The following is a 17,031-nucleotide window of genomic DNA, read 5'->3' as shown; positions in this document are numbered from 1 at the left end:
AATTCCTATGTACCAAATAAAATAGTCTACTCGTTTATTTATTCTACCAAATTCCTATGTACCAAATTCCTATGTACCAAATTCCTATGTACCTTCGGCATTGTATTCCATCTGCCATTTCTTTTTTGCCATTCCCTAATCCGTGTGCCGTTCTTTCGCCTTCCTATGACCTCAATGGAATATGACCCTCATCTGTTTTTGTCCCAACCCTAAATCTGCCATAAGACCATCAACAACTTCATCGAAGTCACTGACATAGAACGCAAAAAAAGTGGTCCCAACCCCCGAGGTTACTGGAAACGAAACATGGGTTCGGAGCATTTTATCATGTTCTTAGAAGTACCTCGAATCTTCAACCTCAATAATAGTCTATAATGTTGCCCCAAACACTGGTCACCTTCACTCACATTGCCCCTAAGTAAAAGCTTAAAAGAAAGAGATAAAATATATTGCAAAACAATCGCCCCTTCGGCCGGGGTTCTGAAACAAGGAACAACAAGAAGCGTTTGTTGTGGTGTGTTGGTCACGCCAGGATATTCAACACTATTTTTGCACGATTTTTAATCTATTGAATATGCATATATTTATTTGTATATGTATTTCCGTAATTATGTATTGATGCATACTCATTTTTATGTATGTGTGTATTTATTTGATCCTTGTTTGCTTGCTTATTTATCTATTTCTGTTCTATATTATGTATTGCATTGAACCACTGCTGCTAAGGTAACAAATTTCACCACACATGCCTGTGATAATAAACCTGATTCTGATTCCGTAGTGACGAACTATGTGACGTATATAAAGCAAGGCTATGACACATCTTGGCCATTGCCGTGTCCGTCGCTCACCACTGGCTGGCTCTCCCCTCTTCAGAATAATTCACCGGTGTATTAGAGAGTTCTCGCTCCAGGTCAGCTCGTCGCCAGTCTCCGTCAGTCTCTTCCGTTCTCCTCAGCTCAGGTAAGATGTTTATTGAAGGAGGGGATTGAATCATAAGGCAGTTACATTTATAGTGAACAGGAACAGGGAAAGCAAGAGAGACGTGTGAGATCCCCGCAGCTGTGTGTCGTAACCATTGCAATTCATCCCATCGAGGTGCACTGTCATCAAATACACCATCACACTCCTGTTCCATTATTTCCATTTTAATCACAATATTTCAATCTGCTCCGTTGGTTAAACCAGACCAAGATATCAGCGGCCTATTTATTAAACGACCTATCGTGAAAGGATAATACTCACAACACGCATAAGGAAGCGAGAAGCATATGACAGGAGAGCAGAAATAGTTGCATTTTTCAGCAGCACTGAGTCGGTCTGATCAGAGGTCCCAGTGGACTGATCGCCATCCAGAGAGAAGGGACTTGCAATCCCCAACGGATGCTCAGCATCTCCGTAGAAGTGGCGAAGAACTCCCCACCTCAACAGAGGCTTAGTGAAGTGTCAGAGTCTGATCACACGCGACGCGTGGGAACTGATTCATAACTCTGTCCAAAAGAGGAACTATGTGCGCTGCAGGCTCAGTGTGAAAAGTAACAAAGGAATTGCCCGGCTCTGGACAAACTGGATTACATTCCCTTGACACTGGGTCACTACGACAGCTGCAGTCGGGTGGCGAAGTCGACAAGTTGAACCCCTTGTCAGGGCCATGACAGATGGAAACACTGCACTCTTGTCTTTGGTTGGTCCGTACCGTGTCTCACAGTGTCACTGGACAACTGGACGCTGACAGCACTGGACCGGTCTATATTCTAGTTCCTGTTATCAAATATCAGAAGTCTTCAAGCAGCATGCTATCGAAGTCATAAAGTTTATCTTTAATTTACGCCGTCTAATCAAAACAAATATTTATTGCGTGAACGAAGCGTGAAAGTGATTCCGGTCAGAACAGAGCTAAATGCAGCACAGAGGGGAAATGTTAATGCTATTTGTATCCCACGGGTTAATGAGGGACAGATTCCTATTAAACATTGTCTCTATCACCGAGTTATGAACAAGGAAGCGTATGCCGGTCAGTCTGGCCGGAGTGTGTATGATCGGCTCTTGTCGAAAGGATTTAAAACATGAGCGCAATGATGTCTGAAGCAGCGCTAAGACTCCACTTGAGAAGAAAGAAGCTGCATGCAAGTCAGTGACAAAGTATTAGCCACCTTATGACTGCACCGGAGTGAAAACAGAGTCAGTTTTCTGGAGAGTCAGAAGGATCAGCTGTTTTAGCTACAAAAGGAGATTGGTGAATGTCCGACGGGACTGTTCACCCAATGAGAAGCTTCTCGAAAAAAAAAGCACAGGAGGACAATCGTGTAGTGGCAGAGATGGGATTCGAGGCCGCATCACCCAAGAGACTAGATCTAATTTAAGCGTTATAGACCTCCCGGCTGCACTACGCTGAGCAGACTACATCGTGCTTTGCCTGCATTTCGACCCTTTGCAATTCAACATTGAAGTTCCACCCAAAAACAAATGAATAACAGGGTGGGAAAGTAACACGTGGAGGGACGGTGTCCGCGAGAGCCAGGGGGGTCGGAATGTGAGCGATCATGAAAATAATGAATGATGGCAGCCCGAATATAAATTCTTAACACGTACCATCGTAAAGATTGAGATGAATTGAGTTTGTGATTAGTTTGTGCCTTAAGCAATTTTCCGAATCAGGCAATAGTTGCATTTCGTCACACTGAAAGGGATCAAAGAGGCGTATTTTGGTGTCTGGCCTCATTCCTGAATTGAGTGAATTTAATCAACAGGACAACGGTGAAGGTGATGCGCAGTTCGAGTGCTCCAGCTATTTCTGAACCATGGTTTTAGGAACGGTTAGATCCGTGGCTTCAACTTGGGAGAAGACGGGGAGCTGAGGGGAATAGTCAAGCCGAGATCAGGCAAACAAACCACCTGTTCGGATATGATCAACAATGAGTAGCGAGACGAAGCGGGTTGAACAACAGAACCAAACGGAGAATATTCGCTGCTTCTGTGATAAAAAAAAACGAAAAATCGGGGGGTGGGGGGCGGTGGGGAGGGACCGGCCAGAAGTTGCAGAATTGCAACTGCGAAGTTTCCAGGGTTTTAAAATGAATGACAGTGAGCGAGTTTACATTGTATGTGAGGTATTTTCTGCAAGCTCTTGACGAAACCCTGTGGGAACATGTTATTTTTTTGTGTGATTAAAGAAGTATCTACTTCTTGTAAACTGAAATTGTATTCTTCAGACCAAATTCTAAGTTGCACCGTTTCCAGTTATATACATGCCATTTACTGGGTGGCTGACAAACACAAAATGAAATAGAACTTTCACAACTATAATGTCGCCGCTCACATCAGGGACAACGATCTAAACCACGCTTGCTATTGGAACTGTGAAGTTCCAACTCACAACATCAGCATTTCCCCACCGTGTACTGAGATATATCTAGCACTACGGGGCCGTGCAGAGTCAGCACGCGGATTTAAATATCGGGAAAATTGCCTCCTCTCTCAGAGAGACAAGCAACAACTCTGGAAGCAGCGTAGGAAGGAGATATGAATAGTTGGCTGGAAGAATGACTAAGCACATACGTGCAAATACAGGTTAAAGTTTCTTCGGAAAACACCATGACGAAATCCGTAGTTGAGTAAATCACAGTTTGACCGCCTGATCCATGGAAGATTATATTTAGTGACAATAAAAACCTTCCCTTCACTCAAAGCGAACAGAGGCGGCACCAGAGCCGACCCCTACCGAAAGCCACTAATCAACTCTGTTCAGTCCCACTCCTTGCATTCTGCCATTCAGACAATCTTCCATTTATCATCGCATATGTCTGCAGTCAAGGTGTTTTATCTTGTTTAGAATTCTCGAGTGCGGCATCTAGTCAAAAGCGTTCTGAAAATCCAAGTAAACAACATCCACTAGTTTCTTTTATGAAATTTGCCTTTTGATTTCATCAAAGAATTCCAACAGATTTACCTCGCTACATTTCCCCTTTCGAAACCATGGTAAAATCCGCCCTATTTTATCCTGAGTCTCCATGTACCAGAATTCTCAGCGTTAACAATGGAGCCCTACATCTTTACAACCACTCAGGCCAGGTTATCCAGCGGATTATTTCCCGTCATTTACCCACCTCTCTCCTCAGAGTAGAGTGGATTGACATTGGCTACTTTCTACTTCTTCAGACTATTCCAAAATCCAATGATTACTCAAACTCCACCGCTGATGCGGTTCTCAGCCAGGTCTTTCGGAAAGCGCAGGCCGTTTCGGATCCAGAGCCCCATTTTCCCGGTGCAATACTTTGCATCTGGCAGCAGATTGCGACAAACGGATCAAAAGTGAATGTAACAGTGAACAAGTCAGAACATCCTGGTCTCCTCCATCTGGTCCAGCTGATGTAGTGATTCTAATTTCACATTTTTCAGCCTCTCAGCACCTGCTCCTTCGTAATAACAACTGCACTCACTTCTGTTAATGACATCCGCAAACTGCTGTTGTCTTTCACGGTGCAGAATGATGGAAAATATTGAGTTTGTCGTTATTTCAAAGGCGAAGAGAGATTATACTAATTATTGCATTAATGGCCGTGTGGATGAAGTCCAGAGATTAAATAAACAATTCTTAATTAGTGTGTGGGTTGAGGAAGGGGCGAAAAAAATAATACTGGGTCCAGTGTTAAGGGGTGTGTGGGAAGTAGATTAAGGAATTACATTAAGTGAGGTATACAAGGGAAAGTGGATGAAGGAAAGTTTGGAATTCTATCGGTTCGGGTATCAATTCATGTCTGCTGTGAGGAAGTGACATGATGCAGGAAGAGATATTAATGTGTGCACGGGAGCGAAGTGAGAGTGCGAATCGACGGCGAAATTAATTATTGTTTTCGAATGGAGGGCAAGGTGTGACAATACTCATTGGCGGTTAATGGGTGCACGGAGGGAGGGGATGTTTTCTGACAGAAGATATTAATCAGAGTGTGGAGGAAATTTAGACTGGGTTTGTAACACTCGTGTAGTAATCGTTGTGTAGAGCAAGAGGATGTTAGGGAATGAGATGATATTAACCGGAGTGTGGAGGAAGGTTACAAAGGTTTGTAATAACGATATAGTAATCATTGCGCAAAGTGGTTGGTGTATGAGCAGGGATGTTAACGGTTGAATGGATGATTACATGATGCGGAATGAACTGGTGTGTGATGAGAGGGCAGACTCAGTTCTGATCATCAGTATGTCAGGCAATGAATGGCAATGAATAAACAGTCTACGTGTTGTATCATAGCCCTTCAGCAGGGCTGGAAAAGAAAGTAGTGCTTGCCAGGATATTGAGGTTTGCAGGACAGGAGAAGAGGTATGAGGCAAATAGTGGAGATATGAGGAAGAGGGAAGGAATTAGTGTAAAATATCGGAAGTTAAAAGAGTCGGTGTTAATTCTATTAGATTAGATGTTACTACACAGATTATGAGGTGTAACTTATCCAAACTGAAAGTTGTCTCATTATGTCACAAGATAAGGCCATGGACAAGTACGTCGCAAAGGGAGTCGGCAGATGTACTGAAATAGTTGTCTTCTAAGAATTCCCGCTTTTTTTCTGCACAGAGCTGAGGCACGCGATCAATTGTTAACAATTATTAATTGTTAATGATTAACAGTTTGCTTGCGGTCAGTATCTTCCTAAGCCTGGAAGTTCTTTTATTTTAACTCTCTTCACTGCATGCCATTTCTTCGCCTTTGATATTTTGTGATTTCGCATCAATCCTCTTCCGAATTGGAATTTTACATCAAAGGCATCGAGTTTATTTTTACTTCAGCTGTTGGAAGACACGTCAGCCTTGTGTAGTATCGAATATTCAGTGTGTTGGAGCGAGTATAAATGAATGACCGTGGAAATTCATCAGATCAGAGATTCTTCAGCGAGATCGCGGGCTGGTGGAAGACAGGCTGAATCTCACTCAGCATTTTTGAAACATTTAACGGTTTTACAAAGATACTTTACATGATTATTGCCGTTATTGGTGATCCTGGTAAGAAAAAAAAGTGAACGAACAGTTTTGAGTGCGCGGTCTGTGGACTCGTTTAGTTTAGTTGCCGACAACGTTGTAAAAAGGCTGTCTGAGTGAAAGCAGAACAGACATTGTGACAAAACCTGGTGTTGGTTCCGAAGTTCACTTTCATTTTAATAGTGGCCACGGCGAAAAATTAATCGGCAGTTGAAACAGACGTAGATTGGAAGACGGGAGACATAGATACATTTTGTGGATTCATGGCAAGCACTTTTGCTTTATCAATGCATCTCGCTGCTCAAATTAAACTCCAGTAATATAGCTTGTTCCGCATCCTTACGGGTAACTTGGTGTTATTCCGTATTCAAATATAAGGTTATTCTGCTGTCTTTGTGAAAAATTAATGTAAGTTTGAAGGGAATGCGGGAAGCAATCGCCGGCGAAGTTCTGGGGAGGAACGGTATACATCACTTGTGTATTAGAACCGGAACCACTGGGAATTTCGAAATTCAGATAAGGGTCATTGTGCGTTTTAGTGTTTGCCTCCACGCCCTATTTTGTGAAGTGCAGAGGGAGTTCAGAGCCAACCCAGCCGAGTCCGCTGGTGGTCAGACATTCACGCAACACTCTGCTCTGGAACAGAGCTCTGTGAATATAAAAGGGGATAGCAAAAGCTTTTTTAGCTATGTGAAGAGAAAGAAGATAGTTAAGAACAATGTTGGCCCCCTGAAGAATGAATTGGGAGAAATTGTTCTGGGAAACAGGGAAATGGCAACAGAATGTAATGCGGACTTTAGATCTGTCTTCACCAGGGAGGACACAAGCAATCTCCCAGATGTATGGATGGGCCAGGTTCATAAGATATCAGAGGAATTGAGACAGATTGACATTAGGAAAGAAACTGTGATGAGTAGACTGGTAGGACTGAAGGCTAATAAATCCCCGGGTCCAGATGGTCTGCATCCGAGGGTTCTAAAAGAGGTGGCTCAGGAAATTGCGGATGCATTGGTAATCATTTTCTAATGTTCCTTAGATTCAGGATCAGTTCCTGAAGATTGGAGAGTGGCTAATGTTATCCCACTTTTCAGGAAGGGAAGGAAGGAGAAAACGGAGAACTATCGCCCTGTTAGCCTAACGTCAGTCGTGGGGAAGATGCTTGAGTCCATTATTAAGGACGAAATAGTGGCACATCTTGATGGCAGAAATAGGATTAGGCCGAGCCAGCATGGATTTACAAAGGGCAAATCATGCTTGACTAATCTGTTGGAGTTTTTTGAGGGTGTAACAAGGATGTTAGACGAGGGTAAGCCAGTGGATGTTGTGTACCTAGATTTTCAGAAGGCATTCGATAAGGTGCCACATAGGAGATTGGTGAGTAAAATCAGAGCTCATGGCATTGGGGGCAGGGTTTCAACATGGATAGAAAACTGGTTGGCAGATAGAAAGCAAAGGGTAGCAGTGAATGGGTGTTTCTCGGACTGGCTGGAGGTGACTAGTGGGGTACCACAGGGCTCTGTATTGGGACCACAGCTCTTTATGATTTATGTCAATGATTTAGATGAGGGCTTTGAAAACTATATCAGCAAGTTTGCAGACGATACTAAACTGGGTGGCAGTGTGACATGCGAAGAGGACGTTAGGAGAGTACAGGGAGACTTGGATAGGCTGGGTGAGTGGGCAGATACTTGGCAGACGTCATTCAATGTGAATAAATGTGAAGTTATCCACTTTGGAAGCAGGCACAAGAGGGCAGAATATTGTCTGAACGGAGTAGTTAGGTACGGGAGAAATGCAAAGAGACCTAGGAATCCTAGTTCACCAGTCAATGAAGGTGAATGAGCAAGTGCAACAGGCAGTGAAGAGGGCAAATGGAATGTTGGCCTTTGTTACAAGGGGAATTGAATACAAGAGCAGGGATGTCCTTTTGCATTTGTACAGGACCCTGGTGAGACCACACCTGGAATATTGTGTACAGTTCTGCTCTCCAGGTTTAAGGAAGGACATTCTGGCAATTGAGGAAGTGCAGCGTGAATTCACTAGGTTGATTCCTGGGATGGCAGGGCTGTCTTACGCAGAGAGATTGGAGAGATTGGGCTTGTACACGCTGGAATTGAGGAGATTGAGAGGGGATCTGATTGAAACGATTAAGATAATTAAAGGATTTGATTGGATTGAGGCAGGAAATATGTTCCAGATGTTGGGAGAGTCCAGTACCAGAGGGCATGGATTGAGAATAAGAGGTCAGTTATTTAAAACAGAGTTGAGGAAGAGCTTCTTCTCCCAGAGAGATGTGGAGGTATGGAATGCACTGCCTCGGAAGACAGTGGAGGCCAATTCTCTAGATGCTTTCAAGAAGGAGCTAGATAGATATCTGATGGATAGGGGAATCAAAGGATATGGGGACAAGGCAGGGACTGGGTATTGATAGTGAATGATCAGCCATGATCTCAGAATGGAGGTGCAGACTCGAGGGGCCGAATGGTCTACTTCTGCACCTATTGTCTTTTGTCTATTGTCTATTAATAAACATCGAAGCATTTGGAATAATGCCGCAGTTCCTTGGAGCAAACCCGAGGGAGGGGAGGCAGATATTTTGAAACAATTACATTATACTTTCTTAAGAAATTGGATGGTTTATGCATTCTCGTCTGAAATACTTGAAACTTCGATGGGTCAGTCTGTGTATTTAAAAACGAGAATGAGAATTTTCTCATCGGATTCCTTGATGTAGTCTGCTCGATACGCGCCCAAGAATAGCAGCAGATCTTTAAAGAAGCGCGTCAAGTGGGACTTCTGGTGGCGTTTGAGAAACGGGGGAGTCGCAGAAGAGACTGAGGCATAAACTTGGGGGAAATAAATTTGATTCGAACTCTAAACTTTATAAATTGACGAAGCAGAGAGAATGTTGCTTCATGAACACATGTCCAGCTGAACACATCAGAAGTTTTCTCAGATATGTTACCTACAAAAATGGACAACTGCTTCTGTCATTTTACAAATCCGCTGAGCAACTTGGTGCTTCCTTAGTCTAATATACTTTCTAAACAGGGTCACAGACTACACTTGTTTTGTAGAGGAGGCCAAATATTTTAATTCCGATAGCTTTTCCCTTTCCGACATGTCGGACGGTGTTCTTCTCCTGTATCAAGATGAGGAGCAAGAACTTACATACAGTCTGTGTAGCATCCAAACTAATGACGTTAATATAGATTTCGCCTTTCGTTTAGGAAAAAAAATAATAAACCTGCTTCTTCCCTCTGCTTCTATTCCCCACACTTTCCCGCTTCACACCTGCTTATCATTCCCCCCGGGACACCTCCCTCCGATATCTATCCTATGGCCGTTACTCCTGTCCTATCAGAATTCTTCGTCACCAGACCGTTATCTTTCCGACTAACCTGACTTCAGCTGTTACCTTCTAGTTATTGTACCCTCCATTCACCTTTCATAACCCCTGGGTCTTTCCCCTTCCCTTCCAGTCCAGAACAAGACTCTAGGCCCGAAACTTCGAACTTTTATATGTATAAATAGGTGTTGTAGACAAGCTAGCTGCCTGCAACATTTTGTATGTGTTCTTTTACTGACAGCTGATACGTTCTTCAAAACCAGTCTCCTGCCTAGTCAGAGTAAGAGCTAGCTCCTTTGTCCATCTCTATCTTCAATAAACATAATGAGTTAGCTTCCAAGGTCCTCTTTGAAAACACATTCCACAGGTACAACACTCCATGTCTCAAGAATCTTCATCCTGTCTGAGATCTAATGGACGAGGCTTCAGTCCGAGGCTGTTCTGGCAAATCTGTCGTTCTCCTTTCAGTATCCGGCAGGTTTCAATAAAACCCGTCTTCATTATTCTTGCAGTCCAATCCCGTCTTAATTTTCCCATGTACTCGCAGATCCAAGTACCCATTATCATTGTAACATTTAATGAGTATTGCAATTAGGTTTATCATTGCTGACATATGTACGTCGTCAAAATTGTTTCTTTGCGGAAATATTGCAGTGTAAGATATCAGGTTACCCAAGTTCCCAAAAACAAATAAATAGTTGAAAATTAAATATTTAAGTGTTGCGCATGAGTTCATTGTCCATTCAGAAGTCTGAGTGTGTAGAGATGAAACGGTTCTTAGAACGCCGATTGTCGATATGTAACTCCCATCCTATGGCGGTAACGAGACGAGAGCATGACCTGCATGGTGAGAATACTTATTTTTGAATGCTGCCTACATCAGACGGTCTATTGAAGATAACTTTGATGGCGGAGAATATTGTGTGAATGATGAAACATTGTAAACACTCTATAAGTAATTACGATCTTGTGATTTACAGAATATCAGGATGTGACCGTGATGAACCCGGCTCAACAGGCTCGGAGCAGTCTTGATGGGCCGATTGGTCTACTTCTGCTCCTATATTTATGGCCTAACGTTCTGTAAATACTTGCGATCCTCTCACTCACAGACGTCATGTCAGGACGTAGCCGTGCTGAAACAGGGTAAACTCTCTGTAAATAATTGCGATGTTGCCATTTAAACATGTCTTATCAGGTTGAGCCGTGCTGAAAGAGGGTAAACTCTCTGTAAATACCTGCGATGCTCTCATTTAAACATGTCATTTCCGGTTGAGCCGTGCTGAAACAGGGTAAACAGTCTATTAGTACTTGCAATCCTGTCATTTACAGAATATCAGTGTGTGACGAGATCCGTGAGAACACACTCCGCCATACATCTGTGTATATTTTTAAGAACCTTCAGTGACTGAACAAATCTGCTCCGGCTGCTAATGAAGTAGGGACGTGGAGTTGCTGGCGTACCTTCCTCGAAGGCGCGTCATCATATTGTTGGGCCCAGATAAACCATTTGAGATGCTCACGCCCAGCAACCTAAAGTTGCTCACTCTTCCCACAACAGACCACTGTATGAGAACCGGTGTATTCCCTCTCGTTTCCCGAATCCGGAATTAATTCCTTCTTTCTCCTGACCTTGTTAGCGAAGCTACTGATGTGACAGCATTCGCCCTGCAGACCGTGATTCGGCTGGGAAACAATAGGTGGGATTCTGGGGGGTGGGGTGACGGATCATTCATCTCTAAGGGCCTGTTCTGCGCCACATCTCTAACTAATTGAAAGTAAAATCTCCTGCCTTCTTCCAGTAACTATTGACACCCTTACAAGTCAAGATTTTTAAGCAAAATCCGCTTTAACTAAACTCAATGATTTGGCATCAACATTTCATGTGGTACTGGATTCCACGTATTCAGCATTGCTCTACTAAAGAACTGTATTGGTATTCCGGTGCTGGAGAGGAAGGGATCTGATAGGAGAGAAGACAATACGGTGACATAAGGGAAGGGGGAGGAGTAACATAGGGAGTTGATGGACAGGTAAGGGGATGAGGTGAGAGAGGGAAACGGGAATGGGGATGGCAAGGTGGGCGGGTAAAATAATGGAAATTTGATAAATCGATGATCTTGCCATCCGTTTGGAGTCTATCCAGACGGAATATATCTTTGCTCCTCCATACTGTGTGGCCTCACCACAGCAGCAGAAGTGGCTACGGACTAACAAATCCTTCTTTATATATTCTGATTGCAAGATCTATAACCGGGGCAATTTCCAGAGTGAAAAAGAGCAGCACAATGACAGGAGAGCTTTGGTCCATCTTGATAAACCCATGGGGTTTAGGAATGCACAGGCTCAACAATAACCAACATGAAAGCGAGAGATCCGCCTTAGAGTGTTCAAAACAGCACTCACAGTCTTCTCGGATCGTCATTCCTTCGTCTTTCAGATTTCGCAATTTCGTGTCAAGCTATCCATACATCATCACAATTGGGATTTTACTCGAATTACGTCATGTTTATCTTTACCCCAGCTGTTGGAAGACACATCAGCCTTGTGTGGTATTGAATATTCAACGAGCTGCAGCGAGTATAAATGAATGACCGTGGAGATTCATCAGCTCAGAGTTTCTTCAGCGAGATCTCTGGCAGCCAGAAGTCAGGCTGAATCTCTCACAGCATGCTTCAAACATTGTACAGTGTGAGAAAGATATATTACATGATCATTGCCGTTATTGGCGTTCCAGGTAAGAACAGGGGCGATCTTAGGTTTGTAGTTCTGTGCGTTCTGTTGCTGAGATGCCGGTGTATCAGTGAGTGTGGTGCAGACATTGTGTCAAAACTCTGCGTTCGTTCAGAAGTTCCCTTTCAGTTTAATCCATCATTCGGCTGAAAATAAATCGGCTGCTGAAACAGAAGTAAGCAGGAAGATCGATGAGATAGACTTATTTTGTGGATCCATTGTTTTCGGTCGAAAGTTCCCTTGCAGTTTACAGAGTCAACCGACAGTTGAATGAAAAGAACAATCGAGAATCGGAAAGATGGATTCATTCTGTGGATTCATGACAGACAGTTTTAAATTACCATTGCAAAGCCGCTGTCAGAGTAAACTCCGATAATCCAGCGAGCTCGTCAACTTTTCCCTGCTGCTTACTTTTATTACCTATCAATAACGAAACATGTTTTCATGGTATTCTATTCCAAGAAACTACTGCAAATTGAAAGGGGAGACGGTAAACGAATCGCCTTTGAGATTCATGGGAGCGTGGTAGACATCACTTGTAATGTGTACTCCGAACGATTATAAAGTCAAACCGGACTCTGTGTGCGTTTTATTGTCGCAGGACTTGTGTCCAGGGCCTGTTATCCCTGGAGTTAAGAGCCAATCCAGCGGTGTCAGTTGGGGGTCAAATGGGGTAAGGTTCCTTCGATACACCGGTTTGAATCAATAAACTGCTGTAATTTGGAGCAACCCCGAAAGAGGCAGATGTTTGTAAGTATTGCCTTTGATGTATTAAGCACTCACGTGCAAAATACTTAACAGAAAGTTCGGCAAGTCATTCAGAATCCTTAAGAGGTACATTTTGAGCATTCTGATCGGATTATTTGAGAAAACTCAGCCAAAGGCAGTTACTGAATTTAAAAGACGTGACCCAAGCGTGGACCTGTTGGCGAGTGACAAATCGGGAGTCTAGGAGGACGCAGTGAAAATCATTTCGCTTTGAACTTTGTAAATGCTGGAGCGTGAAATTTGCCAGAACATCGGTGGCAGGATCGCGGCAATCACCACAGCTAAGAAATTTGCCGAGGTCCAAAACCTGACGGAGGAAACTTACATTGCTTTCTCTAAAGTAAGGAGGCATGGGATCCAAGGGGACATTGCTTTGTGGATCCAGAACTGCCTTGCCCACAGAAGACAAAGAGTGGTTGTGGATGGGTCATATTCTGCATGGAGGCCGGTGACCAGTGGTGTGCCTCGGGAATCGGTTCCAGGACCTCTTCTGTTTGTGATTTTTATAAATGACCTGGATGAGGAAGTCGAGGAAAGGATTTGAAAATTTGTTAATGACACAACGGTTGGGGGCGTTCTGGATAGTGTGGAGGGCTGTCAGAGGTTACAGCGGGACATTAATAGGATGAAAAACTGGGCTGAGAAGTGGTAGATGGAGTTCAACCTAGATAAGTGTTATGTGGTTTTTATTGGTAGATAAAATATAGCATGAATGGTAAGACTCGGCAGTGTGGAGGATCGGGGGATCTTGGGGTCTAAGACCATTGGACACTCAAAGTTGCTGCGCAGGTTGACGCTGCTGTTAGAAGGCGTACGGTGTATTGGCCTTCATCAATCGTGGAATTGTGTTTAAGAGCCAAGAGGTAATGTTGCAGCTATATGGGAACCTGGTCAGATCCCACTTGGAGTACTGTGCTCAAATCTAGTCGCCTCACTGCAGGAAGAAAGTGGAACCACAGGAAGGGTATAGAGGAGATTTAAAAAGGTTTTGCTTGGATTGGGCAGAATGCCTTATGAGAATAGGTTGTGTAACTCGGCCTTTTCGCCTTGTAGCGATGGAGGATGAGAGATGACATGATAGAGGTGTATAAGATGATGAGAAGCATTGATCTGTGGATAGTCAGAAGTTTTTTTTTCAAAGGCTAAAATGGCTAGCACGAGAGGGCGCAGTTTTAAGGTGCTTAGAAGCAGGTACGGAGGAGATTTCAGGGGTAAGTCATTTAGGCAGAGAGTAGTGAGTGCGTGGAATAGGCTGCAAGCAGTGGTGCTGGAAGCGGAAATGATAGGGTCTTTTAACAGACTCTTGGATGGGTACATGCAGCTCAGAAAAATAGCTATGGGTAAGTCCAGGTAGTTCTAAGGTAAGGACGTGTTCGTTACAACTTTGCGGGTCGAAGGGGCTGTATTGTGCTGTAGGTTTTCTATGTTTCTATGATTCCAAAGCGCCTTGGCGATCATTTCACAATACGTCCTTTCCAAACTCTGTTCTTCTCCCAGTACAGAATACCGCACCGTTTCACCCTACATGCATTTTCTTGTGAAGTATTTGTGAATTCGCCTTTACACCTTTTAAACCTCCCGAAATGAGTTGCCTGAAGAATTTGATTGTTCTCATTTTCTAAATTACCTATGCTCAGGGAGCGGCGAGACAGTAGTTCACTTATTCTTTTTTCTGTTCCCCCAGTGAATTTAGTGGCGATTGTGATCCTCTCCCGGGGCAAGTGCGGCCTCTCCACCTGCACCACGCTCTATCTGGTAACCATGGCAACGGCGGATCTACTGACCATTATCTTTCGTGTAATATTGTGGCGGATCAGTTATTATTACTTCCCCGGTACATTCCTGGACATTACCCCCGTGTGCAGTGTGATCTCTGCCGTGGCAACGGCAGCCACAGACTATTCTGTCTGGTTTACTGTTAGTTTTACGTTTGACCGATTTGTCGCGATATGCTGCCAGAAGCGGAGAGCAAAGTATTGCACCGGGAAAACTGCGGCTGTGGTTTTGTCAACAGCCGGAGTTCTGTTCTGTTTACATAATGTGCCCCACTTGTTTATATATCATCCGACGAAACTGATTGACAATATTCCTTGGGACTGTATTCCAAAGCCAGACGCCTATACAGATCTAGGGTGGGTGGGATATAGATGGTTATCTACCGTTCTAACTCCATTACTCCCGTTCGTGTTAATACTCCTGCTCAACGCTCTGACAGTCAGACACATTTTAGTGACCAGTCGCGTCCGTAAGAGGATGAGGGGTCAGAGCAAGGCGGAGAACCGCAGTGACCCGGAGATGGAGAGCAGGAGAAGGTCTGTGATCTTACTTCTCACCATCTCCGGAAGCTTCATCATCCTGTGGTCAGTGACTGTTGCCGAATTCCTTTATTACATCATCGCCGGATTGGATCCAAATAATTACAACGATTCGGAATACATATTTCAACACTCCGGAGAGATGCTGATGATATTAAGTTGCTGCACAAACACGTTTATTTACGGGGTAACTCAGTCCAATTTCAGAGAGCAGTTCATCAGCGCAACGAAATATCCGCTCTTGTCAATTAATCAACTAATTAATAAATAAACAATCTATCTAAGTTTTTCTCATAGGCGGTCACAGGGTTTTACATTTTAAGAATACAGACTGCCGGTCATCAGAAAACCTGGCAGCAGCGAGAATACGATTTCAGAGACACAACGCCGGAACTGAGACTTCGGCAACGGCAGCCGCGACATCCACCGCCAAACAATTGTTAAACTCATCCTGCCTTCTAGTTATTTTCATAATATGCCGGCTCGTCACCGCTGAGCCACTTTCAACAGTAAATCTCGCACTAGTTCAGAGCCCGAGAGAGACACAGTAGGAGAACAGGGACTCAAGCAACCGCAGCTACGAGCTCCACCTCGAACCAGTTGTTACATTCATCCTGCCTTCTAGCTATTTTCATAATATCCCGGCTCGTCACCGCTGAGCCACTTTCAACAGTAAATCCCGCACTCCAGCGTAAATGTTCATCGGCCCAGAGCCGTTGCTTCTCGGTGACAGAGAGGGAACAGAACATCTGTCGGAAACTCTGCCGTCACGATCAGATCCGGCTGAATTCGCATTGAGCGTCCCGGAGTTCAGCTCGGGTCTGGTCGATGGTCGCAATGAAAGACAGCGCAGGAAAGAGATTTAGCGGATTACATCCAGTATTGTCACGTCGGTCAACACTCTATGAGCAGACAACGAGCACCTTTATGTGGATCCTATCTTCAATTGGCAAGTTTACTTGTGTCCAGTGGGTTGGTATCAATGTTGTGATTTGTTCAACTGTACAGGGAATTGGTTGACAAAGTCTAATTATTATCTGCAGAACGTCTGTTTCTAAAACTGTCTTGCTGGACATTGTGAGGAACGCGTCTATCTTCCTCATCTTCCTAGGTGTTAATCAGGACATAACGAAGAATTTTAATGAACGCAACACGATGGAAACTGTCAATGTGCACTTTAGTGCAGTTTTGGGCGAAGTCTCAATGGTTAATTTATACTGTGAAATCGCATGGGTTAGCACCACTAAACAACAGGGTATAGGGACAGAACTGGTCCTTTCGTTCAATCGAGTTCTCCCTGCTCTGCCTCTCCCTGCTCTGTCCCTCAACCCCAATCTCCTTTCATCTCCCAGAATCGTTTAACCTTTTTCTTCACTATATCCAATGACTTCGTATCTCCATCTCCCATTGCATCAAATGCAAGTGCTCCTGAAATTAATGCACATATTGCATTTGCCTACGTCACTACCGAGGTGACCTCCAGCTTAGCCCTCAGGGAATCCAGAACAAGACTCATATGTCCATTAACGTCTCGTATTTCTGAATTTTCTCCCCATTCAGACACCTTTGAATACATTAATCGTTTGTTACAAAGTTCACACACCACACCTCCATACGTTGTATTCCACCGCCACTTTGCCCACGTTGTCGAACTGACCCCTTCCCAGCGACATTACTTGCCTCTGCAGGCATAGCCTGTCTATCTGAATCCCATCCATAACCCGACTCTCCAATGTTGTAAAACTCATCTCCCAGTAGTCCACTGGCTTGTCGCTGATTTCCTTGTGTAAAGACAGAAATTTAGCTTTTTTCGGCCTTTCGATACAGTACATTTTGATAAGGAGGGCACAAAGATCTCTGTCAAATTTACAAGAATCCCTGCTCCTGATTCCCATAATA

The sequence above is a fragment of the Hypanus sabinus genome, unplaced genomic scaffold (genome assembly GCF_030144855.1).
Source record: "Hypanus sabinus isolate sHypSab1 unplaced genomic scaffold, sHypSab1.hap1 scaffold_387, whole genome shotgun sequence".
Classification (NCBI taxonomy): Eukaryota; Metazoa; Chordata; class Chondrichthyes; order Myliobatiformes; family Dasyatidae; genus Hypanus; species Hypanus sabinus.
Note: the sequence above shows the minus strand (reverse complement) of the source record.